The sequence below is a fragment of the Lissotriton vulgaris genome, chromosome 2_1 (assembly GCF_964263255.1).
Source record: "Lissotriton vulgaris chromosome 2_1, aLisVul1.2, whole genome shotgun sequence".
Lineage (NCBI taxonomy): Eukaryota > Metazoa > Chordata > Amphibia > Caudata > Salamandridae > Lissotriton > Lissotriton vulgaris.
This window is the reverse complement of record NC_141687.1, coordinates 731,614,074-731,641,938: the sequence shown is the minus strand read 5'-3', so window position 1 is coordinate 731,641,938 and position 27,865 is coordinate 731,614,074. Positions and strand designations below refer to the sequence as shown.

The 27,865-nt window shown below is 42.9% G+C and overlaps 1 protein-coding gene across 3 annotated transcripts in view; it reads left to right on the top strand.

The window, feature by feature from the left end:
• The window catches only part of TUB (TUB bipartite transcription factor), a 536,930-nt gene that overhangs the window by 233,593 nt on the left and 275,472 nt on the right, over positions 1–27,865 (top strand). The window lies entirely within an intron of this gene.

The window sequence follows — 27,865 nt, the reverse complement described above, 5'->3', positions numbered from 1 at the left end:
AAACAGCTACTTTTAAAACTGTCATTCTTTTTTCCCATGGTACGCTCCCGGGTACGCGCACCCGTGCGCGTACCGGGCGCTCCCCCCGCGAAAATCAAAAAAAAAAAAATTTTTTTTTTTGCCTTGCGGGGCCCTTTTATGGCCCCCACATCAAACCTAGGGGGTCAGGGGGGGTCTACTCTGCCCCCTTATGTTCATTTCCCTCTTTGTTTTGGCCACCTCTTGTGTCTCGATTTTACCGAGACACAAGATGGCGGCCGCTCCGGACTGTTTAGAATGTTTACAGACACCCGAGAGCCAATCAGCTTTCCTCGCGCAAGTCGCGTGGCGCGCACGGTACGCGCACCCGTGCGCGTACCCGTGCGCTGCTATAGATATATATATTTTTTTGAACCTTAATTACTCAAAATCCACTGGAGCACATATCTTGAGACATAGCAAAGGCACATCGGGCTACCAGTCCCTACAATTTTGCCAAGTTTGGTGGAAATCCATTCAGCCGTTCGGGCTAAAAGTGAAATCGACCGCCCTATGGAAATTAACATGGGGAAAACGCGTTTTGGGACCCCCCTTTTATCTCGGCCCCCGCTTGACGAATCCCCCCCAAACTTTCAGGGAAGGACCGGACCGCCATGAGACCATTTTCCTGAAAATTTCAGGCAGATTCGTCAACCGGCGCCAAAGTTATTCAAAATAGAATGTTGAGATTTAACATTGAAAATTATCCTAACTATAACTACCTACTGGCGACCGCCAGTAGGTAATATATATATATATATATATATTCGCTCCATATATTCGCAACTGCTGTTGGTTCTCCTATTAAACCTTTGTGGAACCTCCCCTGTGTGTGCTACTTTCCTATAGGAGTGATTTTCCTGGGATTTTGGAGCGAATTTATGACTCGGGTACACCCCCGTTTTTGTGTGCACCCACTCGTGTGTGCAACTGGTTGGTGTTTTGAAGCTTTCCATATATATACATATATATATATATTCACACAAAAAAAGGTTACAGAGATGTTTTAGTTAGCCTCACATTTCACTCATACAAAACCATTGCAAGTCAGCAGTTAAATTTATCTGAGCTAACTATAACTTACGCCCCACAATGCACTGTTTATGACCTCACATATTACATCACTCATGATATGGTCAGTGACATCACTGATGGCATCATTAATGACATCACTGATGACATCATCCAGTGAGTGTAAGTGTTTTGTAAACATTTCTCAGAGTTAAAGATATATACTAAGCTACTGAATAAGTTAAATTACTATTCTTTTTGTACTACTGTTATATTTCATATCAGTACCCTGATATAGGTCCAGGGAACATTGTGCACTTTCCCTACATCATCTCCCCGTCATTTCATATGAACGAGCCTTATAAGGGCATCACTCCAAATAAGAACAGACTGCCTTGTATGGACATAACGCCTTATAGGGACTTTATGGACTAAACCAGAATGCATATTGAATCTTTATGAAAATGCTGACTTGATAATATATAAAGATGGCGCATGTGATCAGGCATATAAACTCACTAAGAGATAACTTTTTGATTATAATTACAATATATATATATAATGTATGGCGAAATATGTGCGGCCAAAATGCCAAAGTTAGTAACAATAGCATTCAATATGTTTCAACTCACTTAGAGAATTATAAATGCTGTTAATAAGCTTATAAAGGTGAAACTTTAGAGACAGGTATACTGACCAGTACCAGTAAATTAATGCAATGTTTCAACACTGTGAAAATGAAAAGTAATGACATTATCAAAGTCTAAGTAACTACCAGTACCATAATGCATCATTACAATGTGATTATGACTTCCTGGTTTATAATGATGAAACTAAGGAGGGACAAATGTTTGTAACCGTGATCAAGATCTAAGGATTGAAACGCGTTGGTTAGAGACAGCATGTTGTAATGACATGCTGTTGAAAATAAACCTGCTAGAAACATAACCCTGGTGGAGTGCGAGTTTACTTATGTTGGTGATCGTTTGTTCAACAGGGAAAGCCTGTCCCTGCAACTCGCACCAGCTGTGAAAAGCTGTGCCTTCTGTAACGGGATTACTTTGGTGGACAAATATATATATATATTCACACAAAAATGTTACAGAGATGTTTTAGTTAGCCTCACATTTCACTCATACAAAACCATTGCAAGTCAGCAGTTAAATTTATCTGAGCTAACTATAACTTACGCCCCACAATGCACTGTTTATGACCTCACATATTACATCACTCATGATATGGTCAGTGACATCACTGATGGCATCATTAATGACATCACTGATGACATCATCCAGTGAGTGTAAGTGTTTTGTAAACATTTCTCAGAGTTAAAGATATATACTAAGCTACTGAATAAGTTAAATTACTATTCTTTTTGTACTACTGTTATATTTCATATCAGTACCCTGATATAGGTCTAGGGAACATTGTGCACTGTCCCTACATCATCTCCCCGTCATTTCATATGAACAAGCCTTATAAGGGCATCACTCCAAATAAGAACAGACTGCCTTGTATGGACATAACGCCTTATAAGGACTTTATGGACTAAACCTTTTACCTAGTTCCATGCCCGAGGGTGGGTTTTTCCCAATCGATATTGCTAAGACGTCATCCTTAGCACATATGAATAATTTATGAGTACACTCTACAGGAGGTCCACTTCACCTCTCCCATAGACACACATGGTTTAATCCCCAACGTCATCCTCATACTAAACAATGGGGAACATACCACATAGACTGTATAAATACAGTACCGCTTGCTATCAGAAAGCAGGATGAAACCGAGACTTCAAGGTCGACACACTGACCAAAGACGCTGCAGCTCCGACATGACATTGCTCCAGCTGTCAGTGGTCTGACGATCTCTTGCGGAGTGTCCAGCGCAAGTCCAAGATGAAGTCCCACACTCTCACTATTCAGGTATGGGTGTTTGAGTAAATCCTAGTGGGATTCCTGGCTCTTAGGCACTTAAACTTAGGCTCTTTCGCACCTACTCACATGCTAGGTACACTTAGGTACATCTAGACAGGCATCTCAGGAGAACACACTTTATTTTATAAATGCATTTCATATTCATGTATGTGTTCATGACTATTGCAAAATGGTAGAACAATACTATTTCTTTCTATTCACTACTGCTGGTTCTATATCTCTGCTACCGTATTACAGTTGTAGCAGGGCACCTATTTTACATGAGAAGAACTCCAGTACAATAAATTCTTATTGTAAACACGCTCAACTGTTTCTTCCATGTATCTCTCTGAGAGCAACACAAGCAAAAACGAGTGACTGGGTGAAAAGTACTATATTGTTTCAATGAGTCTGAGGTTATTATGTTCTGAAGTTGCACAAACTAATCTCTCTGATAACAGGAGATTCTAGCAACACTGTGAGCTAGCTAAGGCGAAAACTAGGCTGACATATTCGGTGGGGATGTACAGACTCAGTTTGATACCAAGCCCACAGTATATGTTATCTGTAAACAGCATAGGTCCTGCATTAAAGGGTACTATTGGAACTACACCACACTACTAAGGAGTGATAATGTTTTAAACATACATCACTTCAGTGGCACTATGAAGGTATGTATCAGTGGGTGCATGATTGGCTGTATGGGTGTGTGAGAGGCTATATGGGTGAATAAGTGGGTGTGTGAGTAGCAGTATGGGTGAGTGAGTGACGGTGGATGGCTATACCAGTGACTGTGGTGGCTGTGCTCTAATGGTGAATGAGTGTGTGTGACTCCATGGGTGACATTAGCTGTGTGGATGGCTCTATGGGTGAGTGACTCGGTGTGTAAGTGAATGTATGGTTAAGTGAGTGGCTATTTTACTGGGTGTATTGCTATGTGAGTTGGGTTTGAGTGACTGTATTGATGTGTGAATTGGTATGTAAATGATTTTGTGGATGAGTGAATTTGGCTGAGTGAGTAGCTCTGTTAGTAGCTGTATGGGTGAGTGGTTGTATGGGTGAGTGAGTGGTTGTGTGAGTGGCTGCGTGGATGTATTTAATGAGTATGTGAGTGGTTGTATGGGTATGGAAGTGAGTGTGTGAGTGGCTGTATGAGTCTGAGTGGTTTTATGGGTATGTGAGTTGCTGTATGGGCCTGTGAGTGGCTGTATGGATGAACGAGTGGTTGTGTGAGTGGCTGTATGAGTGAGTCAGTGGGTGTGCCAGGTATTGTATGGGTCTGTGAATGGGTATGTAAGTGTTTGTGTTAGTGTGTGAGTAGGTATATAAGAGGGTGTATGAAGGTGTGAGGGATGTTCTGTGGATGACGTCATTTGAGATGTCATCAGTGATGTCACTGACCATGTCATAAGTGATGTAATATGTGAGGTCATAAGCAGTGCATTGTGGGGGTGTAAATTATAGTTAGCTTAGGTAACTATAACTGCTGAATTTCAATGGTTTTGTACGAGTGAAATGTGAACCTAACTATAACATCCCTGTAACCTTTGTTTTTTCAGTGAATTTCTAAGATTTATTAAATTCTATTTCCTAACTAAAACGCCCCTGTAACCTTTGTTTTTTTCTGTGAATTTATAAGGTTTTTTGGTGCTATTTCCTAACTATAGCATCACTGTAACCTTTGTTTTTTTAAGTACATTTTTACGTTTAAAATCTTTTTATTTCCTAAATGTAACCACTAACCTTTAACAGTGAGTGAATGAGTGAGTGCTTGAGCGTCTCATCAAGTCTGTGAGTAGGTGTGTGTTTCTGAGTGGGTCTGTGAGTCAGTGTGATAGTGTCTGAGTGGGTCTGAGAGTGGGTGTGTGAGTGTCTGTGTGCTCTCTGGTTTGCCTTCTTCTGATCGTTCTCTGCCTTTTCTGCTCACTTCTGACCTTTATTTTGCCTTTGTGCTCGTTGCTGACCTTTATTCTGCCTCTTTCTCCCCTTTATTTTATTTTGCCTCTCTCTATTTGTTTCTGATCTCTATGTTGCCTCTTTCTGCTCCTTGCTGACCTTTATTTTGCCTGTATCTGCTCGTTTCTCATTTCTATTTTGCCTCTTTCTGCTCATTGCTGACCTTTATTTTGCCTCTTCCTGCTAATTTTTGGTTTCTATTTTTGTCTTTCTGCTAGTTTCTTACATGTATTCTTTCTGCTAGTTTCTGGTCTTTATTTTTCCTCTTTCTGCTTGTGGCTGTCCTTTAGTTTCCCCTTTTCTGCCCGTTTCTCACCTTTATTTTGCCTCTTTCTGCTCGTTGCTGACCTGTTTTCTGCCTCATTCTGCTTTGCTTCTGACCTTTATTCTGCATCTTTCTGCTTTTTTTCTGACCTTTATTCTGCCTTTTGCTGCTTGTTTTTGACCTCTATTTTGCCTCTTTCTGCGCGTTTCTAACCTTTATTCAGCCTCTTTCTGCTCGTTTCTCACCATTTTTGGCTCTTTCTGTTGATTGCTGACTTTTATTTTGCCTCCTTCTGCTTGTTCATCATCTTTATTTTTCTTCTTTCTGCTCGGCTCTGACCTTTATTATGCCTCTGTCTGCTGATTTCTCTATTTTATTCCACCTCTTGATGCAGTTTCTGACCTTTATTTTTCCTATTTCTGCCAGTTTCTGACTTTTATTATGCCTCTTTCTGCTTGTTTCTGACCTTTATTTTGCCTCTTTCTGCTCATTGTTGACCTTTAGTCTGCCTCTTTCTGCTCAATTCTGCCCTTTATTCTGCCTCTTTCTGCTCCTTCTCACCTTTATATTCTGTCTTTCTGCTCATTGCTGACCTTTATCCTGCATCTTTTTGCTAGTTTCTCAGCTTTATTTACCCTCTTTCACTTCCTTTCCCCTCTGGACCTCATGTGGAGCCTCCCCCGCGGTCAAATCCGACTCTCCACCTCCTGTGGCAGCCAGCATTGCTATCACAGACAGCAAACTGCTAAACATGCAGCTCCCTTTCTGTGAGAGCAATCGTTTTTTCTGTTTCCTTGCCCACTTGACAGCAGGCAGGGAAACCGCCGCATCCAGCAAGCGAGAGCATTTCGTCAGCTCTCGCTTGCTGGAAGCAGAGTGTTTGTTTGCACTTGTTGGGAGCTGTGAAAGCTCCTGCCAAGTCACAGCAAACAACTATTTCCCGGGGTGGGTCCTGTTACATAGCTGCAGCCAACCTTGGCGGGTATTGGTCCCCGGCCCATTATTGACTCCAGGAGGGGGGCAGTGCAGCCCCTCTCCTTTCACTTTCATAGGTCTGCCTCAGGGAGGTGGTGGTTCCGGGTCTGAGAAGGGCCCAGGAGCAGGGCTGTGCAGCCACCCTCATTCTTTAAATAAAAAGAAAGCCCCTGGAGTTCAGGTGGTCCGCACAGCCCCCCAAGCATTTTAAGCCCCAGGGAGGTGGTGGTCCCTGGGGCTCGGAGTGGGTCCACAAGCACCCCCCCCCCAAGCATTTAGGATGTAGCCCTGGGGAAGTGTTGGTCCTTGGGGCCCAGAGGCATGCAGGTGGCCATTCTGCCTCTTAATAAAATAAGCCCAGGGGAGGTGGTGATCCCCGGGGCTCATTTGAGCCCTTTAAAGGGTGGTCTGCATGATTCTCCACCAGAATTTAAATAAAGCTCAGGGATATGGTGTTCCCCAGGGCTCAACGAGCCTCAGGAACAGGGCTCCATGCGCCCCCTACTTTTGTTTGCAAAATACCCTCAGAACCTAGCCCACCCGGAGGTCCTTTTCAAAAGACATGTGGGATCCCGTGCTTTTTTTTGTATTATTATTTTTGCAGCAAACTCACAAATTTCACGATTTTCAGCAATTTTCTTTTTGTTTAAATACTTTTTTTGGCCTGGTCTGGCAAGACCAAATTTATGGTTTCAGGGTATTCCCAGCCTGCCCCTGTTTCTTCTTTTTGCGTTTTTTTCTGGGGACTTGGCTGAACCAGAGTTCAAGATGGCTGCCAACACTTCCTGGTTGAAATATTACCAGCCAATCATAGGTCTGCATTTGCCTGTAAAAGCTTGTTATTATTTGTGAATTAGCTGCAGCCACAGTTATCACTATCTTGATTCTCTTAAATTTCCAAACAATTATGGAACGGATTTTTGCCAAATAACTGAAAGTGTTTTCTGCATAACCAAATGTACCTTTCTGCCACATTTGGTGTAATGCTGTCCAGCGGTTTGTTCTGCAGGCGTGTCTAACGAGTTTATGGGAATTAACATGGGAAATGCATCATTTTTAACCCCCATTTTTCTCAACCCCCACTTGACAGATGACTCCAAAACTTTCCATGAGCAACAAGACTCACTATGACACTTTGTTGGGAACTTTTCAGGAAGATTGACCAAACGGCGCCAAGCATATAATAATGTGCACACATATACCTATGGGCTTCTGAACAATTTCACTAGGTGATGTTCATATACCAGCACCTTGTATCAAGCTCGAAGCAGCAATTTTCTCTAACATAATTTATTTCTTTGTTCTTTTTTGAATTTCTTTGGCTGTTGAACACCAACACTGGTATATTGTTGTGCACTCCTGTATTTTATTCAATATATCCTTTTCATGTTTAGAAATGTCTAAATACCTAGCCAGTGAGGTTGGTCTTAATATTGTGCTAGGAGAAGTAAGCAACTTCCCAATTGGATTCTCGGGGTGGAATTTTCACTTAGATTCATTGTGAGAAAGACCAATGTTCATTGCATGTCCTCATGATAGACTGCCCTCACTTCCAGTGTAAGCTCAATTTGTTATTTAAGAAATCTTTTCTCCTACTCTAGCTGGCGGTTTGTATGCTAGGGTAGCTGTCTCAGAGCTAGACTGATCTAGCCACTATCTGACCAGGAGGCAACATTTGAGTACACTATTGAGAATAAGATTTACCTTTCACAGCTATCTGATGCACAAGGGGGAACACATGCCATATTCTCAAACTATTTTACAAAATAGAAGGATACATGTTAAAAGAAGTATGATTTTATGCAATATTAATTACACCACACATTTATTCTGATTCTTATGGGAATGGCTCCAAACAGAAAAAGCTTTCGATTGTTCATACGATCAGAGGGCACCAGAGTAAAAGATTATGATGCATCCAAAGCCCTTCAAACTATGGCTTCAGTTCCTAAATTAAAAACAGTTCCGGAATATAATGAAATTGTTCCATTTCCATTTTATGCATTGATCTCAAATGGATAGTTTTGACTGATATTTCCAAATATTATTGGGATGCTCACTTAGTAGGTGCAATTCAGTGGGGCTTGATACAGAAGAACCCTGTCTCAGGATTGAAAGACATACAATCATGGACATCATATAGGGGCACAGAGGTCGCAACTTTGACTCCTGTCTTCCCTTTTAAGGTCTCGACTATTCTATCCCGCAGGGATAGATAGGCGAGATTATAGTAAGCACTTCAAAAACTCTACCAAACTGCGGATCACGTACAGTTCATGTGATCTAAGCGCGTGAACGCCATCACCAGCCACATAACACACCACCATTTGACTGTGCCTCGGCATCAGACTTCAAAGGCTGCCGCTCCCCCGCCCACCCGCGTGCACATCGCGCACCACCATTTGTCTGTGCCTAGGCATCAGACTTCAAAGGCTGCAGCTCCCCCGCCCCCTGCGTGCACAACACGCAGCACCATTTGTCTGTGCCTCGGCATCAGACTTCAAAGGCTGCAGCTCCCCCCCCCGCCACAGCAATGCCGAGAGCTTGTTATTTTACCAGTGGCGCTATATCCCAGGAACCAACCTGCTCTTTTCAGCGCGTTCCATCCTTGTACTTCAGTCCACAACCCCAACATTCACAAATCTACTTATTCCTCTTTGGGGCCCCATTCAAGTATTCCCTACTCCACCAGAGACCCGCCTACTTTCAATTTTCAATCCTTTACCCCAGCGGCCCCAACTTTGTTTCTCCCGTTCAGCGCCTCTTTCTTCTTAAACTGTTGTTTCGTCGCTATCCGCAGTTATTTCAGCTTCCACCCGTTTTATATACATTTCCACAGTCTTGTTTCAGCACTCCTCTGTTTTGCACCCCTGTTCTGGCACTTAACCACTCCCTTGGTTGCCTTCAGCGTCCGCCTCAAGCCAGCACCCCACATCGCCAACAAAATGTGTCCCAGCTGGTGTTCAAGTAAAGCGGTGAGTAAGTTAGCGCTATATAAAACTGCAAAAAAAGATATATTGTTAGGTAACCCACCATAGCTGCCATGGTTTTAGGGTCAGTGCATGAGGAGATGCTGCAGGCCAGGTGTAAGGGGATATATACATACCATGCAGTCTTTTGTCTTCCATCGCCAGAAAGGCTGTAGCTGTTTAGCAGGTGAAGTCAGTCACAGTTACGTCTTACAGCACAATCATTTCCTTTTTTGTCAATAAGGAAGTCATAAGACATTAACAGAGTTTCAGTAAATTATATTGCACAACTACTCACCAAGCTACAAATTAAAACAAAACATTGCCTATTAATATTCACATATGCGAAACCTAATGAATTTACCAGTGCTTGTTACTCGTTGTGATCCATTGCTTGGAGATCACAGGAGACAGAGAGCAGGGAAAGGCTCTCACAGTGGCTCCCTCCCAGGCCATAGAGCAGCCTCTAGTAAACTGTAGTGAGGCAGGACTGTCAGAAAATGTGATGAATTCAAGAAGGGAGGGACCAGGAGCTAAAAAAATTCCAATACCATAAATAAAACACGTTCTGAGGAAGACTAGCTGCACTGCTCCGTGTTCCACGTGTGCCTGCTCCTCACTGTCTCTTTGTTACCCATACTTCCAAAATAGTCTGGCATACCTGCCACAAGAGTCTGTCCCTCTCCGCTGCAGAGTAAGCCAAAGAAAGACCCGTTTCTCGAGCAACTGGTTTACAGGAATATTTCGTACCGTCATATTTTGTACCTTGCAGTCTGTTTCCATTTAGCTTTGCTAATGGCACTCAGTATCTTTCAGATTTTGAAAAGGGCGAGTTTTCACGCCTTTGGAATGCATGAATAATGGCAATGCACTACTTGTACCTTGCCTTTCTTGCGAATAATGTGCAAGTCGCACCATCCCCGCTGTTCCTTTACCTCTTAGGAGAACATGTTCTAGTTAGTGCTACAAAAATGCTTGTTTATTATGTCTGCATTGGTGAAAACCCAGTACGGTACCTCATATATGCTATTTAGTTCCTGATTATGGATCAGTATGTTTCACAGTTCAACCTTATTGGGACATATTTTTTGCCATTTAACCCTGGATTGAAGTGAAGAGAGAAAACGTGTGAAAAGATGAGTTTTGCTTTCAATCTAAATGGGGGGGGGGGGGCTCTCCTAAATAGAGCTGGAATGTATGCATTGTTTTGCACAATGTCTGATCAAACAATTCTTGTTCCATCTTAACTCATTAAGTTTACAAATCGTTCCCACCCCTGAAACACGGTCTTTATGCAGCTTGAAACTGTAAATGATGTCTAATGCTGTGGCTGAATGTTTATGTCATTCAGAATTGGGAATATAACATTAAAACCGATGCTTTACTAACATTCTTACGTTAATCTGTTTAACAAAAAGTCCATAATTAAAAAAACTGCTGTTAGATATTGAAATACTCTTACACTCAATTACGCGTTTGGACTGAAATGATGTAACTGCTTCTGGCATAATCAGGGTAAAATATCATGTGACATCAATTCCTGTAATGACTTTTGGGTCAACGAACACATGATATCCCTTCCCTTGTCTTTTGGTGAACTGACATCCATGCATGGAATGACGGCACAGGATTATTTGCCAGCCTCTAATAGTAACTGGGACTTACAGGTAGATGCATCAAGCATTTTTGCGAGTGCAAACGGTGCGAATCGCAAAATTCGGCAGTTTGCGCCCGCAAAAATGGCAATTTAAGAATTTGCAAATAATTGCGAGGTCTCAAATTGTGATTGCATTTAAGGAATCGTAATTTGCGATTCCTTAAATGCAATGCATGAACCATTCCAAGATTGCGAATTCGCAATCTGGGGTCGCTATTTACCGCAAATCCAAACTACGTGGTAAAAAGCAAAAACTTAGAAATATGCACTTTAGTGCATTTTTCTAAGTTGTATATTACACACACACATGTCCTTGGGACATGTGTGTGCGCAACACCAGTGAACATTACCATTTCAGGGGTGCAACAGGGTGTCCTTTGGACACCCTGGCACCCTTGAAATTGTGGCACATTTGGGATTCGCTAATTGCTAATCGCAAATAAGGAATGACTCCCAATTCATTCCCATGGGCCTTTAGGCCCATAGGAATGAATGGGAAAGCCATTCCTTATTTGCAATTCGCAATTAGCGAATCGCACATAAGGAATCAGTAGGAATCGCAAATAACATTGCGATTCCTACATGCATCCCGTTTTGCGAGTCTTTAATAGCGAATCCTTAAAATTCGCTATTAAGGACTCGCAAAACATAACTTTGATGCATCTGGGGGTTAGTTACGAGACTGAGCTCATTCTCTCAGTGGTGAAAGCATGAATGGTTGCAACTGTATGAACGGGTTGGAATAATACATTGAGAAACTGGACCCCACCTGGGAAAGTGACCTCTTTGCAAAATGTGGGCAATTAGAGGAATTTCACAGATGGGATCTCACAGGTCTCAGCGTGTTGAGTGACGTTGAGGACTGAACTAAGATGGCATCTTTGAAACACCTTAAAAATAAATAAATGTATTAGACACCACAGTGTTCTAATAACTGCAGCTACAGCATGCTTAGGCTGTCCATGTTCCAGACGATGTCATACTTATATTTAGGTCCTCACTTGAAGCAAGAATTTGGAATGGAGGAATTGGAGGAGGCACTTCACGACCCAAGAGAGTTAGGCAACAAAGTAGGATGCAGAGTGATATAAATGAAGGTTTCATATAGAAACTACTGTGGAAGAACGCAGATGGTTAAACTGGGTAAGGCTGATACTGAACTCTGTCTCGGAAAATATGAACACGTAGAAACCTTCTTCCCCACCCTCTGGTCTTGTCCCCGCTTACAATCCTTCCGAGAGCGGATATGGGGATATCTGGTGCAAGTAGCAAACATTTCTACGCGGCGAATATGTAAAAATCCTTTTGTTGGGTATTGGAGTCATAATCTCCTCCCAAATGCCTGAAACTGCTATATAATGTAGGATACATGGTTGCGAGAAATAACATTGCTGCTCACTGGAGGGCTACGGACAGCCATGGCCCGTGCAGGTAAGGGCAGTTGGGCCGGGTGGGGGGAGGGGGGTTCGACTGATGAGCCAGAGGGAAAATTAAATAAATAATTCATTTTCACTTGTCTGTCAAAATCCCCCCCGCCCCCCAACCGGCCCCACTGCTCTTACCTGCATGGGCCACGGCTGGCCACAGATCCCTGCAATTGAAAATGGATATGGACTGTTGCATGGCTGCAGGGAAATATGTCTTTAAGGGTTGTGAGTTTCCAAGGAAGCATTATTAGATCTAGTGACCATAGAGAGAATATCAAAGCCTAAACTCACAATAAAGCTGTCTGTAACTAAGGGCCTAAACTTGCCCTAAGTTGGCAGGGTATGCCCAGACGTGGGTCCCTTGCTCCCTTTGCCACTGGATACAAGCTAGCCTGGTTGATGAGAGGTGTTACCCCGAAACTGGTCCCAGGATGCTTGTTTCCAGTCCAGGGAAGACCTGGCTTGGCAGTTCGGTCTGGACTGTTCCCATGAGGCACAGGGTAAAGACTGATTTGCATATGGCTGGTTCTGAACTGGGGTGGCAAAGTGAGCTAAAGAATTATGATGGATTCAACCCAGATCTGTGACTGGGGGTAAGTGTCTGAAAAGTTTCAGCACTCCGTCCATCATCTCCTGGTGTTTGCTTATTTAAAGAGCAGTCACAGACATGGTGGTGTGCTGACTCCAGTAGGCCACCATCCCTGGGACTGCTAGCCATTCCTAATGGGGGTCGCAAATAGCACCTGCATCATGGATATTAATGAGGCCTGCAATTTGCGACCCCATTAAGAATCACAAACAGTGTCTGAGACACTATTGTTAATTACATTTTGCATGTCGCAAATTGCGAGTCGCAAAGCGATGCAATTTGCAACTCGCAAATTGTAATGGTTGAAAATCTGGCCCTGAGACCTTAAAGAGAAGTAAGTAAGAGGGATACAGACGACTGTAGAACAAATACACAGGGCAACAGAAATAAGTCACTTGGAGAAAGGCAAATGGAATAGTAGGATCCCCCATTTTGTAAAGCAAGTACAATTTAAATCACCCAAGATTTGAAACTGAAAAGGATCGAAATTATTGTTTCATAGTTTTTCTTTTTCTGTTTTATTTCATTTTCTAATGTGACTCGTGAGACATAGAATGATTGAATATTTCTTTCACCTTCACATTTAAAAGCTTCTTTTTAACAAAGGAATCCGCATTTATTCTGAGCCTGTAACTGTGCTGGTAAAATTACATGCTTGAAATCTAATAAAATAGACAGCCCACTTACTACTTTAGTCTTCGGAATTTCCTGCTGTTACAATCCTTTGATAACGGTAACCACTTTGTCAATCTTCAAATAACTTTGGGCTGAACCTATAGACTTTTCTTAAACAAGCTTGACTAGTGGATGTGATTAACCCATTCATTTCCAATGAAACAACAAGCAGGTGAAAAATATGGTGTTCATGAAGCCTCATTAAAAGCGAGTCGGTAAATCCAAGGAACAATGACATCATTTCATTCTGGAGGTACCCCTTGATGTTTGCGCTTTGGACCATAGGTGAGGAATGACTCTTAGCAACGTCACAGTATTCCAGTACTGTAATTTGGTATTCCTGCATTTTTGAGGTTTTATTGCTGTTACACCATTTTTGCTAATTTCTGCCCTAACCACAGCACTTTCACAAAGCCAGAAGAGTATCACTATTTGCCTTTTCCTTTAAGGGGCAAGAGAAGCACAGTTCACTAAAGTCAATGACGTAAAGTATTAAATGTTATGTTATGTTAGGTTAGTTTGTATAGCGCATGGCTACCCCAGCAATGGGGCGTCCCAGCGCTGCTGACGAACATAACAGATCAATTGTATGGAAAGAGAGAGTGTGATGGTGGCTGCCACTGCCATGCCGCTGCCATACAGGTTAGATGGTAGAAAATAACCAAGTTTTAATTAGTTTGCGGAAGCGCTGATGGTTCGTGGTAGCACGTACTTGTAATGGAAGAGCGTCCATAGAAGTGGGGTCTTGTGTTTAAATGGGCGTCCACCCGCTCTGCTCCTGCGAACCCTTGTGGTGCAGGCCAGATGGAGATCTGCAGAGCGGAGATCACGAGTCGGGTTGTAAGGGATGTAGAGTCCCTGCAGAATTTGAGGGCCGCGTCCGTGGAGGACTTTGTGGGCTACACACAGGGTTTTAAATTGGACTCTCTGTTTAACAGGCAGCCAATGCAGCCGGGCAAGAGCCTGTGAGGCAGAGCAATGGCAAGGCAAGCAGAGTACGAACTGCTGCATTCTGAGCCCTTTGAAGTCTCTTAATGACCGTCAGACTAGAGCCCAGAAACAGAACATTGCAATAGTCCACATGTGAAAGGACCATAGCTTGGACTATTATCTGCCGGGTCGGAGGTTCAAAGAATCTCAGAATGTGCCTAAGGGAGCGAAGGCGCCCAAAGCAGGTGCCTGCCACTTTTTTTGCATGGGAGTCTAAAGAAATATCACTATCCAGCAGGACTCCAAGATTTTTTACTTCTAGCTTCGGGGTTGGGGACGAGCCCAATGTAGGGCGCCACCAGTGTTCCACCCACCTCTGTGGATTCCGGCCAACTATGAGCAGCTCTGATTTAGAAGCATTAAGTTGTAAACAGTTGTTGGATAGCCAGTTGGCAATGGCCATAAGATCCTCTCCAAATTTAGCTTGGTCTAGCTTGGCGTTGTTAGAAAAGGTGAAAATAAGCTGAGTATCATCAGCATAAGATGTTAATTTTATCTCCCGTTCTTTGGCTAATATGGCCAGGGGTCTAACATATACGTTGAACAGCGTGGGGCTGAGAGCTGACCCCTGAGGGACCCCACAGCTGAGGGTGTGTCTGCCGGACGAGTGCAGAGTGGCAAGCACCTGGAAGTAACGGTCTGATAGAAATGACCCGAACCAATCCAGGGCGCTGCCCCCGATCCCGAACTCCCCAAGACGTTCAAGCAAAATCCTGTGGGAGACTGTGTCGAAGGCCGCACACAAATCCAGAAGAATAAGGGCGGAGGTATTGCCCAGATCTTGTGCCACCCTCAGCTGTCCAGTGACTGCCAGGAGGGCTGACTCCGTGCTGTGGTTGGCTCTGAAGCCATTTTGGGAGTCAGCTAAGATATCATTAGATTCCATATATTTAGTCAAAATAGCATTCACGTGGGATTCCGTAACCTTGGCTAGGTAAGGCAATAACGATATAGGTCTATAATTTTCTGGCCTTAGAGGGTCCAAGGTGGGCTTTTTCAACAAGGGGACCACCTTAGCATGCGTCCAAGAGCAGGGCACCGTAGCTAGTTGGAGAGATTGATTAATCAGCTCATGACCCTCCCGCAAGCTAGAGTCATGATATAGTCTAAACATCTCAGGTTTGACCGGATCAAATCTGATGTAAAAATTGAAATGGAAGGATAATTATTATTATATATTAAGGAAAACATTTTGTCACCAAATTTTCCATGGGAAATGGAATACTTTCTTTCATAATTGCCTTCTTGACTACTGTGCTGCAAGACAGCCTGAGGGTCTATGTAGCAATCCTGCCACTTGGATGTAGTCTAAGGCTGCATGTAGATCAAACGTTATCAACAGTTTTAAATGCCTTCTAAGTTTAAGGATCTGGAGACAGATGTGCTAAATGTTTTCACCGTCACAAACACTCTAAATAGAGGGTTCATATCACAAAAAACATTTTTACAAATTACTAAACACATTTTAGGAGTCTGTAGTTTTACTAACTCCTAAAAAAGGCTTAGAAATGAATAACAAATCTCCTTTCGAAAGGGGCATGTTGTAGGCGTCCCTTCCAAATAGCCATTCCTTTCCTTAAGTGTCAATGGTGGAGTACTGAAGCAGTGACCATAAACCATTGGAAAGTAATTTACTCCCCCAAGTTTGGGTGGTTGCTCATTCGTAAAAGGGAACTCTTCCACCTTTGTCAGTGGTGAAAAAACTTTCAGGGGGAAGTAGACTGTGGACCAGGGGACAACTGCCATCTCTCAAAGAAGCTTTACAAAAATGAAAACCTTTTTTAAAGGATCCCCTTATCCTTTAAGAAAACCTGATGCTTTCCAAAAAAAAAAGTTTCTTCATTTAACCCCTTGTATGCTGATGACGGAACCGCTCCGTCATCAGCTGCGGTGGCGCTGTGCTGATGACGGAGCGGTTCCGTCATGGCCCGCCCGCCGCTCATGCGCGGCGCGAATTCCGCGTCTGCGCTGAGCACTCTATTGAGTGGGCGGGGCCATGACGGAACCGCTCCGTCATAAGCACAGCGCAACCGACGCTGGTGACGGAGCGGTTCCGTCACCAGCATGCGCCCGCCGCTCTTCCGCCCCGCCACCTTAGCACTGCGGCAGAATAGCCGCCGCAGTGAAGGGGTTAAAGATAATCACAGATTTAGAAATAAAATGACCTTTGCATGCCTGTATTTTTGCTCATTAAGGTGAGCATCATCATATATAGCACAGATTAAAAACACATGTTTTCTAATGGAAAAGTGATTAAAAAAAATCAGAGCTTTCGTATGAACTCCACTAATAAAGTTTTACAATTTAAGAAATTGCTTTCTGTTGAGTACATTCTTGACAATTAGCAACTTAAAGATTTTCAATGGAGAGCACAAGAAGGCTTTCCCCGTGTTGACGGATTCCCTCATTAGTCTGTGGTTTTCTGTGCAGTGGTACTTGTTTAGGTTTAGAGAGCATGCATAGAGCAGAAAACACAATGAAAATGTGCTAGCTAGAGTTATAAGCCAGTAAAATAACTGCAATTTAGCAGGGTAGTTAGGATGTCCAAATATGATGTTACAGCGAACTCCCTTTTTGTTCTGCAGTACTGCATTGGAAGACCGTGAGATCATTCTGTTTATTGCTTTTTTGTTTTATTGTGTTTGTATATTTTTGCTGTGGATTTTATTGCTTAAGGAATTTCATTTCCCAACGCGTATTTTTACTGATACATCATTTATTGGGTGAGGGAAATAGTTTCAGTATAGTGTAGTGTCGAAAAATTGTCTTCTGTACTAGCTGCTCCCAAAATAGATTCGGAAAACGTGCTGTTGGGGCAGGCTATTAGCCTCTTAAAAATGGGGTCATTATACAGTGCCCGAAAATAATATTTACCTTATGCATGCAAAATATTTCTTGCTCTGTCTTTAAACATTGAAAACAACGCATGCCCTATATTCCTGCTTATTATTTATCTGATTTCAAAGTAATCCTAACGTGTTTTTTTTTTTTTACATTTTACCTTTAAGACAGCGCAAGCTTGAAAGGGAAAATGGTTTACCAGGGGAAATGATTTTTCTTTACAACGTATGTTCATCCTATCTCCGTCTTTAGGCTTTAGGAAGTAGATGCAAGCACTGCGATATGTTAATCAAGATCTCTGAAGCGCAGGTGTTAATGGACGAATGAATGACGTTTTGTGTTTAGATTGAAAGAACGAAGGGAGATTGGCCAATAGTACAGAGGCTGCCTTCACACTGACGACCAGTGCGGTGGCTTCCGTTATCTGCTGCGTGTGCTTCCTGTGAGGAGCGCCCTCGTTTCCATAAAATTCCAATTAAAAGCCTGGAGGACAGGATGAAGAACACAAAAAGATAGAGCGACTCGACTTTTATCAATTAGGGTACTTTTCTTGCTATCAACAATATCGCTTTTATTTGTGTGTGTACCACATTGTAAAACAGAGAGGACACCTGACTCTGAAAACAAACATTGTGCAATGTTAGGTTTGCTTCAACTGGTATAATGTAAAATGTTATGTAACCAACCAAAATTGATGCATGTACCGTATGAACATTTCTAATGCTGCGGTAAGTTAGCTGTACTGCTGGATCATGGGGCACAATGGCATGTCACTTCAGGTAGGACATTATGTTTGCTTCATTTATCTTTCTTAAAATCCATTTATCTATTTCTTCCTAAACTGATGGTCTTGAGAGACTTGCTTTCCAAAAGGCTCCTTAGTTGTAATGTTATCTTTAAAAAAATATAAAATGAACATGTGTATTTATTTTATATGCAAATGGAGAATACCAGCCTGAATACTGGTTCATTCCAGTTTTGTCCTTGATAAGTGGAGTTTAAACACTGATCCTTCCCCTCCGAGTGTCCTGCAGCTTCTCTATGCCTTATCAATGGTGTGGTTTCTCCTTTTTGGAGTACCGTAAGTTTTGATTTTCTGGTAGTTTTGTCCTGACTTGTATTTGTAAGTACAGTACCAGCCAGAGACAGCTCTCAACTTCCATTGCTGAATTAATGTACGGTCAGATGATGGCTAGTTCCACTCCATAGAGTTGGCTTTGTGTTCCAAGCATAGGGGAGGAGTCCCACTCTGCCTTCCTGTAACACATCCACGGAGCTCCCAAGGACCTGCCCACCTTTCATTCATATTATGTCCCTTAGGTAAACTTACCGACTCTGGCCAGTCATTGTGGCAAATGAAGCTGCTTATAGAAGACAGTGAGTATTTACTAAGTACGTTTTGATCATGTGCGAATAAAGCACCTCACACTACCCATCCTTACCCATCTGTAGTAAGCGAATGCAAAACTCCTGGCAATTTTTTCACACTATGCACAGCTACTTGCTCCAGATGGGAAAAAGCGAGTAATGTAAGCTGACAGGAAGCGGCCATTATAATGAACCTAATAGTAATTACATTAACTTAATAACAATGGCCTACCCATGACGATGCTCACCAAAGAACTTTTCTTGGCAAGGGAGCTTGAGTGTGTCACCCACTTGCCATGAGTACCCTGTTGGGAAGCTATTGACATTGAATTTCCTGATGCGAAGTTGTTTTAAATTGCACTGTGAGGGTCTTGTCAATGAATCTACCTGAACACAGTTAACATTACCGTAAACACTTTACCCAACCACTCACAGTGCTTCAAAAACAAGTGTGCTTTGTGATTTTCTTTTTTCTAGCCAATGGAGCAGGAGATCAGTCCAATTTTGTGCTGCACTAGGAAAAAATTGGGGCAAGATTCTTGTGTTCCACTTTTTGTGTTGGAATTTCACCTATAATCTCTACAATCAGACCCAGGCCTGGATCACACACATACACTCAAAGTGCATCCTAACTTCACACAGATGCATCTTGAAACATATCTCATTAGCTGCAATACACCCTCAAACTACCAAACACAGAATCTAAGTCATGCTCATTAATGCACACTCTGCAGCAATACATGCTTGAAAGATCACCAACCTCATCACTTATGAGAGGATTGACTTCACTCTGCCAAGCAATGTAAGTACAAAAATATGGTTGCCTGTCTGAACTTCATCCACACATTCAGTGTAGTACAGGACGTCACCTAATCAAAAACCTCCAAACGTCACATGGTTGACCTAATCTTCTCAACCTCAAAAACCATCCAATGCTAACCTCCCTTACCAATGGACCCGACCAACCACCTCTCTATCTCCATATCCCTGCTCAGTTTCCAACTCTGTAAGTACACTGAGGACGGCCCAGAAGTGAACAACAACAATTTAATTTCCTTCAAATACTTTTTCATTGGCAACCTACAGCTCGAGCCCATTTCTCACTCTGCCAAATCTCAGTGCTCATCTAAACAGCGTTATCAGTTTTCTGGAAGACCATGCAACAACACTTGCTCTAAATAAAACAAGTAAATTCAAACTGAAATTTTCATCCCTCTAATACACCCGAAACGTTTTGACAACAAGCACTCCATCTGCAGAAATAAATGAAAATGGTGAAAAAGCTGTACCCCCGAGGCCCAACATTACCCACATCATTCCATGCAACATGCAGCCAACTCGTCACACTATGCCAGAACAATTAATGAAGCTGCCTATAAAAGCAAAACAGACTCAAAGACAATCAAACACTGTATCAGTCTCCTGCATGTCCCTCCTATCCCACACTCTTCAATGAAGAAAAATGCCATCAACCTACTGTTAGTGAAAAAATACAGAACATCTAACAGCATATCAACATCAACCCTAATTCCTTACCTTGGCCCCCTTGTAGCATGCCGTGATGGTCATCCTTCAAAACACTATCTCTTCCAACTCTCACTGACATACTCACCTCCCTCAAAGTCACCTCACAGGAGGATGATGCCTTGCCATCGTCCTTCATCAAAGTCCTCTTTAGAGAATTTCTCTCACCCCGATGTACCATTGGCCATGCCTACCCCATATTAACGGACATTGACTCATTTACTCTTCATCAGCAAAATCAACAAAAAAGCAGTGTGTGCTCACATTTATTATTATACATTATTGCCAAGCATCTTCACAACTACTACTCTGGATTCAGATCGCATGGTGACTGATATCTTAAAAGTAATTGATGAAGATCATCTGAGCACCTCTACCTTCTGGTTTTGCTGCAATTGTCAGCCTCATTGCACTCCATCGATCATCCTACCCTCATCCTTACCCTGAAGTCTCCCATGCTTACCAAAGCACCCTCATTCATTTAAATGAGGACCTCCACACCTCAGAAGATTCCTACTGCCCATGGATACCCCCAGGATTCCATCTTGTCAACTTCAAACTCTACAAGGAGCCCCACAGAGCTTGTCACTGACAACAGGATCAACATTCAATAGCATGCTCACAAACCTACTTTGTCTCCTAGTATCCTGACAGCCTATTAACAAACACTGCCTGCACCCCATTAAGGCAAAGCAGAAGTTTAACCCCACCAAGACTAAAAAATATATTTGCCAAGAACAATAAGTAACAACTAGTCCAACCCTGGTTGAATGAGAGGGCCATTGGAAGCCCCAATTTTCACCAAATGTCAAGCCACTTTGATTCACACTAGACACTATGTAACCCTCATGAAACACATTGCCAAGAAAACAAAGACTTCAGCTCTCTTTACTAAGAAAATTGAAATTGTCCTGTCAAATCTCGACTTCAGAATTGCTTTTCAAAACACCATCACTCTTGATTCTGGACTGTTGCAATGCCTTTTTCCATTGCCCCTAAACTCCACACTGCCCCCACTTCCTGTAAGGGAATTCTGTAAGTTGCAGCATGTCTCATTCAGGTCTTTTGGAAATATGACCACATCACATCCTTTAGTGGAACTCTTGTTGATCTCCTTGCTGGCTCGCGCTATTTTCAAAATAGCTACATCATAAACAAAGACAACACAACCAGAACCCCTAAATATCTGGTTGACAAGTTTACCATCTCCAATGGCTCTGCACTAACCTCCATAGAGGACATATTCGGACTGGAGGTAAAAGACAAATATAGCAAACAAGACAAGACAACATGCCTTCTACATGTATGCAGCCATGATCTGGATCACATTCCCTGTGTCCTGCAGGCAGATAAATGCTTTGAACAAGTACAAAGTGACTGTGAAAAACGTTACTATTAGTTGAGGGGGTGTGAACCCACTTCAAATAATAATTACAATGCTTGTCAGGGTGAACCACAAAAGTCCCTGCATAAAACTGTGCATAGCATTCTGGGTGCTTGGCACACAGCAGTCAGGTTGAACTTAGTGGTAATGTGTAAAGTATTTGTGCAGTACTGAAACAGCAATACGGTGAAACCACAACACAAGAAACATCCCTAACTAATTTAGAAAATGAATTACATTATATTAAATAAAATGACACCAAAATGGCAAAAGTCCAATAACTAGAACCTGAGATATACATTTTTAAAGTTTGAATCCGAAATAGTGCCAAAAAGCACAAAGCACCAACCATGGTTATCTGGTCATGCTAGACCAAGTCAAAGTCCAAAGCTAAGAGCAACCTCAATTGCTTGCATTTCAGATACAGGGACCACGTTCATCTGGTGAAAAGTTTACCTTCAGACTTTAACATTTCTATAGAGAAAAAGTGTCTGTCAATGAGTCTTCGTCTGGGCAAGTTGCAAGCAGCATCTGAAGCGGTGTCAGACAATGGTGGGCTGCTGAAGAGCAGAGTTCCAGTGCAGTCATGGGTGAATAAACTTTTGAACGGGCAGTGGTATTGAGTTAGGTGAAATGGCGCCACTCAGGAAAATTGCACATATATTCGTTTCAATAGATCCTAAATTCTGAATGGTGCTTTAAGGTGAGGAGAACCACCAACCTCCCCCAAAACTGAGGCCAAGGCCACTGAATACACTAAAGAAATCTTCAGCACACGTCTGTAGTGTATCTAAACATTTATCAGCACATTGCATGCATAAATATTAACACCGTTTTTTGAGTTTCTTGTTTTTCTTTCTTTATTCTTATAGTTTCTCTTCAGCTGACACGTGTTTCGTCGCATACACTGGAAAATCTTCCTGCGACTTTCTCAAGGCTCTACAATCTTTGGTAAATTCTTTTCTTATGTGGTGATAATACCAACCCACAAAGGGTAAAATATCTGTCTTCTGCTTTAAAATTGGTTCTTCATTCAGGAAAGGTCTCCGTCTGACCAATCCACGATTTCGTACGGACAGCTCCGTCATCAACGTAGTCCAAAAACCGTGACTCTCGAGGCCTCAATGCCAGAGTTTCATTGTTATGCATCAATCCTGATAAAGACCTCTACATTGGACACAGACACTTTTCTGGAAGTCGGATTCCCTTTAGAGGGACAAACCAGCAAGCAGAGGCTGACCGGCGCTACAGCTTTGACTACAATCCTGGTTCTCAAGGCAGAAAGTTGGTTAAAAATGTCTAAGCACCAGCTTTTGCAATGTGGACAGGAGGTGTACATACTAACATCAGCCAAGGGTGTAGAGCCTGAAGGCGGGGGCACCACTTGAGGAATAGGACTCACTCCCACAGATGCCATCAGCAGGATCCAGTGCAGGTTCAGATGGTACTGGTCAGCTGAGCAGTTACAGGGAGGGAGGCCTCTGGGAGCTTGTTGTGTTCCTGAAGCTCAAACATGAGGTCTTCTAACTGACCCTTAGAGTTACTTCTGGGGTCCAGGGTTCAAATCACGCAGGTTCAGCCTTACTTCATGTTTTTCAGAGAGCAGTCCTTATTCTGATTCCCATAGGTCCAGGACTTTTCTGAGGAGGGCACAGGGTTTGCCACATGCATCCACAGTGCTAGCCTGATAGTGGGAGAAACTCATGACCAACCTGTAAGCAATGGTATACACATTCATAGGGATGACCCTACCCACATTTGCAGCACTTTATATGTGTTTTACTCTAAGTTGTCTTACAGTACCCCTCTTTCCTTAAAATCAACATGGCAGAACCCCTCTGCCCCTGGTCACAGCTCTATGTGCCCACCCACATGTGTGACTATGGAAATGGGCAAAATCTCCCTTGTGGTTACTCCAAAGCAGTTCTAGGGCAGCTTCCTCTTCCACTGGGTTTGGAGCCAAGCTGGCCAGCAAGACAAAAGAGAGTCAGGCCTAAGTGTGAGCTACATCTGCCAGTTACAGAGTAGGCATCCTTTTAAGCTCAGGAAAGGACTGGACACAGCCCGCCCAGGGAAAAAAAACACCTCTCTACACCCAAGTCCTTTGTACTCTGTTGGCAACAGTCCACAACTCACCACAGGTTAGACATCAGTAGTCAGATGATACTGGACAGTGGCAGAAAGGTCCATTTTACAGAGGTGGGAAAATGACACATTTTCAAAAGTTCAATTTCCAAAATATTAATGTAAAATCCACTTGACCATTAAGCTAGATTTTAAATTACTAATACAATGAGTCATTGAATCATCTGTCTAGCAGCTCCCAAAGTGAAATGAAGCAGTATAGGTTTTTATAATGTAAGATAGTTTTTGTCTACGGGAGAGCAAGCCTAGCATTAGTGAAAAGTGACTTTGGAGGTTTTTCACCATCAGGAAATGTAAAACATTAAATATAAATGTTCGACTTCAAAAATACTTTGCATTCTGCCCATTGGGCATTTAGGGCTTACATTAGAGGTGATTGATAAGTGTTAAAAAAGAAGGGTAAGTCCTGGCAAAAGGTTTCTTTTGCCAGGTCGAAATGGCAGTTTAAAACTGCCCACCAAACTTCAGGGCCGAGCCTGGAGACATGCTTTAATATGCTAGTTTAGTAGGTGTCACAATGAGTGCTGCAGCCCACTAGTGGCATTTAGTTCACAGGCCCTAGGTACATGTAAACCATATAATAGGGATTTATACGACAATTAAATGTGTCAATTAGCTATATTCCAATATAACAGGTTTAAAAGGGAGAGCACAAACACTTCACCACTGGGGTAAAGTGTACAGTGCAATATGCCCAACAAAAATAGGTTCTTCAACAGAAGGAAAAAATATGCTGAAATACCCCAGAAAAGATGGTAATTTCCAACGGTTATGTTGATGATTGACTTCAGAGCACGGCTCCAGGTGTGATATGATGAGTGGTTTCTTTACCAATGGAGAATGAAATGGCTATTGGAGAAATTCGTTTTAAACTCTTTTGATCAGTGTTGGGGTTGAGGTTTAGCCTTGAGTGAATTTGAAGGCTTGTTTTCGTATCTTTTATTTGCCTCTTTAGATTTTCTATTCCTCTATTGCATAGTCATCCTTATATAGCATGCTTTTCATTCAGGTAGAATGAGTTTTGGTAATCACTGCTATGTAGGCAACTCGGGAGGTATTGCAAATAATATAGAGTGAGCAATACTCTAGAATACCTTCTATAAGGGTGAAATTATATAATCATATGTCCTTTTGATAGAGTGATCAGTAGCAGACAGGACACAATTCATTTGAACCAGCTTGGGGCAGTAATGCTGCAACTAATCGAGTGGGAGAGGGCCAGGCCACGTGCAGTGGTTCTCAAGTCCACATGATTACAGGCATTTTTGAATAACGACATTTTATCATTAACACTTTATTTCGGCCTCTGGGGCCATTAAAGTGCATCAATAAAACATATGGTATACTCGTCTGGTTAAAAAACAGTAAGTGTTGACCAGGATCCTCTGTACAATAGTCCGCCCACAAATGAAAGGGACACAACGCACAATGCATAGGTACAGCAGGGATGTGAAATCATGTGGTGTAACATAAGCCAGTTAAAATAGAACCATCATTGATAAAATTGTTAAAAGCAAACATCCCTATATACATAGACAAATTATCAAATGTATACGAAAAAGGGGCGGTGGCACAACGATGCAAGGCGTAAGGCCTGGCTAAAAGCATACTCGCCAATTGGCGGTTCATACAACTCTTCAACCCCCTGAAAACTACTTTACGTAAACCCGGCGAATGTGCCACATACAATTTAAGAACCGCCAAACAGCAAGAACAATTGGTGGGTGAGTGTCATACTTTAGAACTCTGTAGGCCTCCATAGTGCGCACAAAACCTAAATTTTTACATAATTGGTTAACCAACGCTTGCGCGGCAGCCGATAGGCGGGACAGAGGAGCCAAACATGTAATTCAGATTCTGCCTTGTATTTACGTGCAGGACATTCAACCGTTTGGTCCCTCACCCATTTACTGGTGTATGCCGCCAGTGGAAGAGTCCCCAGTCTCAATTGTATGTACAGTTTCCTGGCCAGTGGGGGTTGAACAAAGTATAAAAAGCATTCCCTACTGTGTACATCCTTTACCATTAGAAATTCTGCGGTTAAACAACCACTTAAGGTGCATTCTAGGATGGACGTTAGATTGGCTGCTCTGTAGGAATTAACTAGGTCCACCCTGGAAAGCTTAGTACATGAAGTCTCACGCGTACTCCAGAGATGAGGCTTGCCCAACTTGGAGGCAAGGTCCCTAAAATGGCAGAGCCATGGGATCTTCTTGTAGTGCAGATGTTTAAAAGCTCAGTTAGCTCAGCCCTAAAATCAGACAACTCTGGGGTCACCCACAACCTCCGCCAAAAGATGATTGATAAGACCATTTATAAAAAGGCAAAATAAAGTAGGAGCTAAAACCCATCCCTGCCGTACTCCCTTTTGAACAGGGAAACAGGAAGTGAGTTCCCCGTGCCTACCAGAGCATACTTGCGCGAAGTTGTCGAGGTGTAACCTCTTAATGGCATTTAAAAGGTATGGAGGAATCCCAAGGTCACTCAGCACCCTCCAGAGTTTTTCTCTAGGTACAAGGTTGAAGGCTGACTTCAGATCAACAAATATTAGATAGAGGCTGCCACCCTCTATAGTCATCGTTTTCCAGTAGAGAAGTTGTAATCTAAATATCTGGTCAACGGTTGACATTTTTGATCTGAAGACGGCCTGGTAGGGACTTAATATTTGCTCTTCTTCCAGCCAGCCCTGAAGGCGGTCCAGGAGCACCCGACCAAACAGTTTTTGGGGGATATCAATTAGGCTATTCAGCCTGTAGTTAGAGGGTGTGAGGGGACAACCTTTTTTAAATATGGGGAAAATCTCAGCCCAGCGCCAAGTGTCGGGGGGATTCTAACCCTTCAGAACCTCGTTAAATATGGCACACAGATATGAAACCCATATTGAGGGTTCTTTGTGGAACAAATCCCCCGGCAATTTGTCTCAACCTGGGGCTTTGCTGCATTGGAGCTTGTTAATGGCGTTTCTCACTTCGGTGCTAGTGATCTCCATTTCTCCCATAGGGTACAGTGCTGGTGGAGCTAATATTATCAGATCCAGCGTCCCTATGGGAATATAATGACCCAAAGTGGGTCTCCAAAGCTTCTGGGGCTATGTTGGGCTCAATAGCCAGTATCCCTTCCCTGTCACCCGTGCTCACTATTGCCCAGAAGGGCAAGTCCACACGATTACAGGCATTTTTGAATAACAACATTTTATGTCAGTGAGTGATTTCAGCTTAAAATCGCCCAATCTACTCCTCATTGTGGCTCTGTGAAGAGAGGCCCAGGTTTGAGGAATGCTTACGTTCTTGTAACATGTTCACCAAAATAGCTTGAGCTACCGGTAGGTTGTCAAACACTCTAACCTGCTTGATCAAGGTGACTAAATAAAATAGCCACTTTCCTTGTCACGTCAAATTCTGCAGCATCAATGGCGACCAAATGGTTTTAAAAAAGGCACAGCCATTCCTTCCATTTTGTGTTTGGTTTTCCTGGCAATTGCACAAAGGGTGGTAGTTGTGCTGCATGCTAAATTAAAGCCATAGTGGACCAGCAAAATCTTTGTGGCAAAACAAATACAATATAGGAGAAGATGGAAAGAAGAGGATAAATCACTTCAAATCTATTAGGAAAATAAGCTGTTTAGACACTGCTTCCAGGAGGAGCATGGTCCCAAACCAAGTTGGCTCAAATATAAAGTGCTAAGTGGCTCAAATATAAAATTGTTCTTAAAAATGAAAAGTCTCCAAAACTGTACAGGCCCATTCCAAGATGGCCATAAGTGTGTGATGTCACACACTGCATTATGGGAAGGCACTACTGGGCATCCTATGTAAAGAGATATGGTAGAGGAGCAACTGGATCAGAATAAATCGCGCTCCCCATGAAGAACTCTGGGGCCTGGGATCTCCAACTCCGGGCCAGCTGACTGCGGCAGTGAAGAGGAGTGGAGTGCCTTTGCACTCCTCCCTGGCGGAAGAAGACAAAGCCAGGAGTGCCGCCACACTTCTCCGAAGACCTCCCTGTGGCCTGGGACCCCCAACTCCGGGCCCTGGTGTCTGCCGCGAGTAATGGGGAGTGCCACTTCACTCCCTGTAGCAGGAGGAAGGAGGGGAGAGTGCCGTAGCACTCTCCCAAGGCCCCGCCCGACCTGCGGCCGCCTCCGTATCTGCCCGC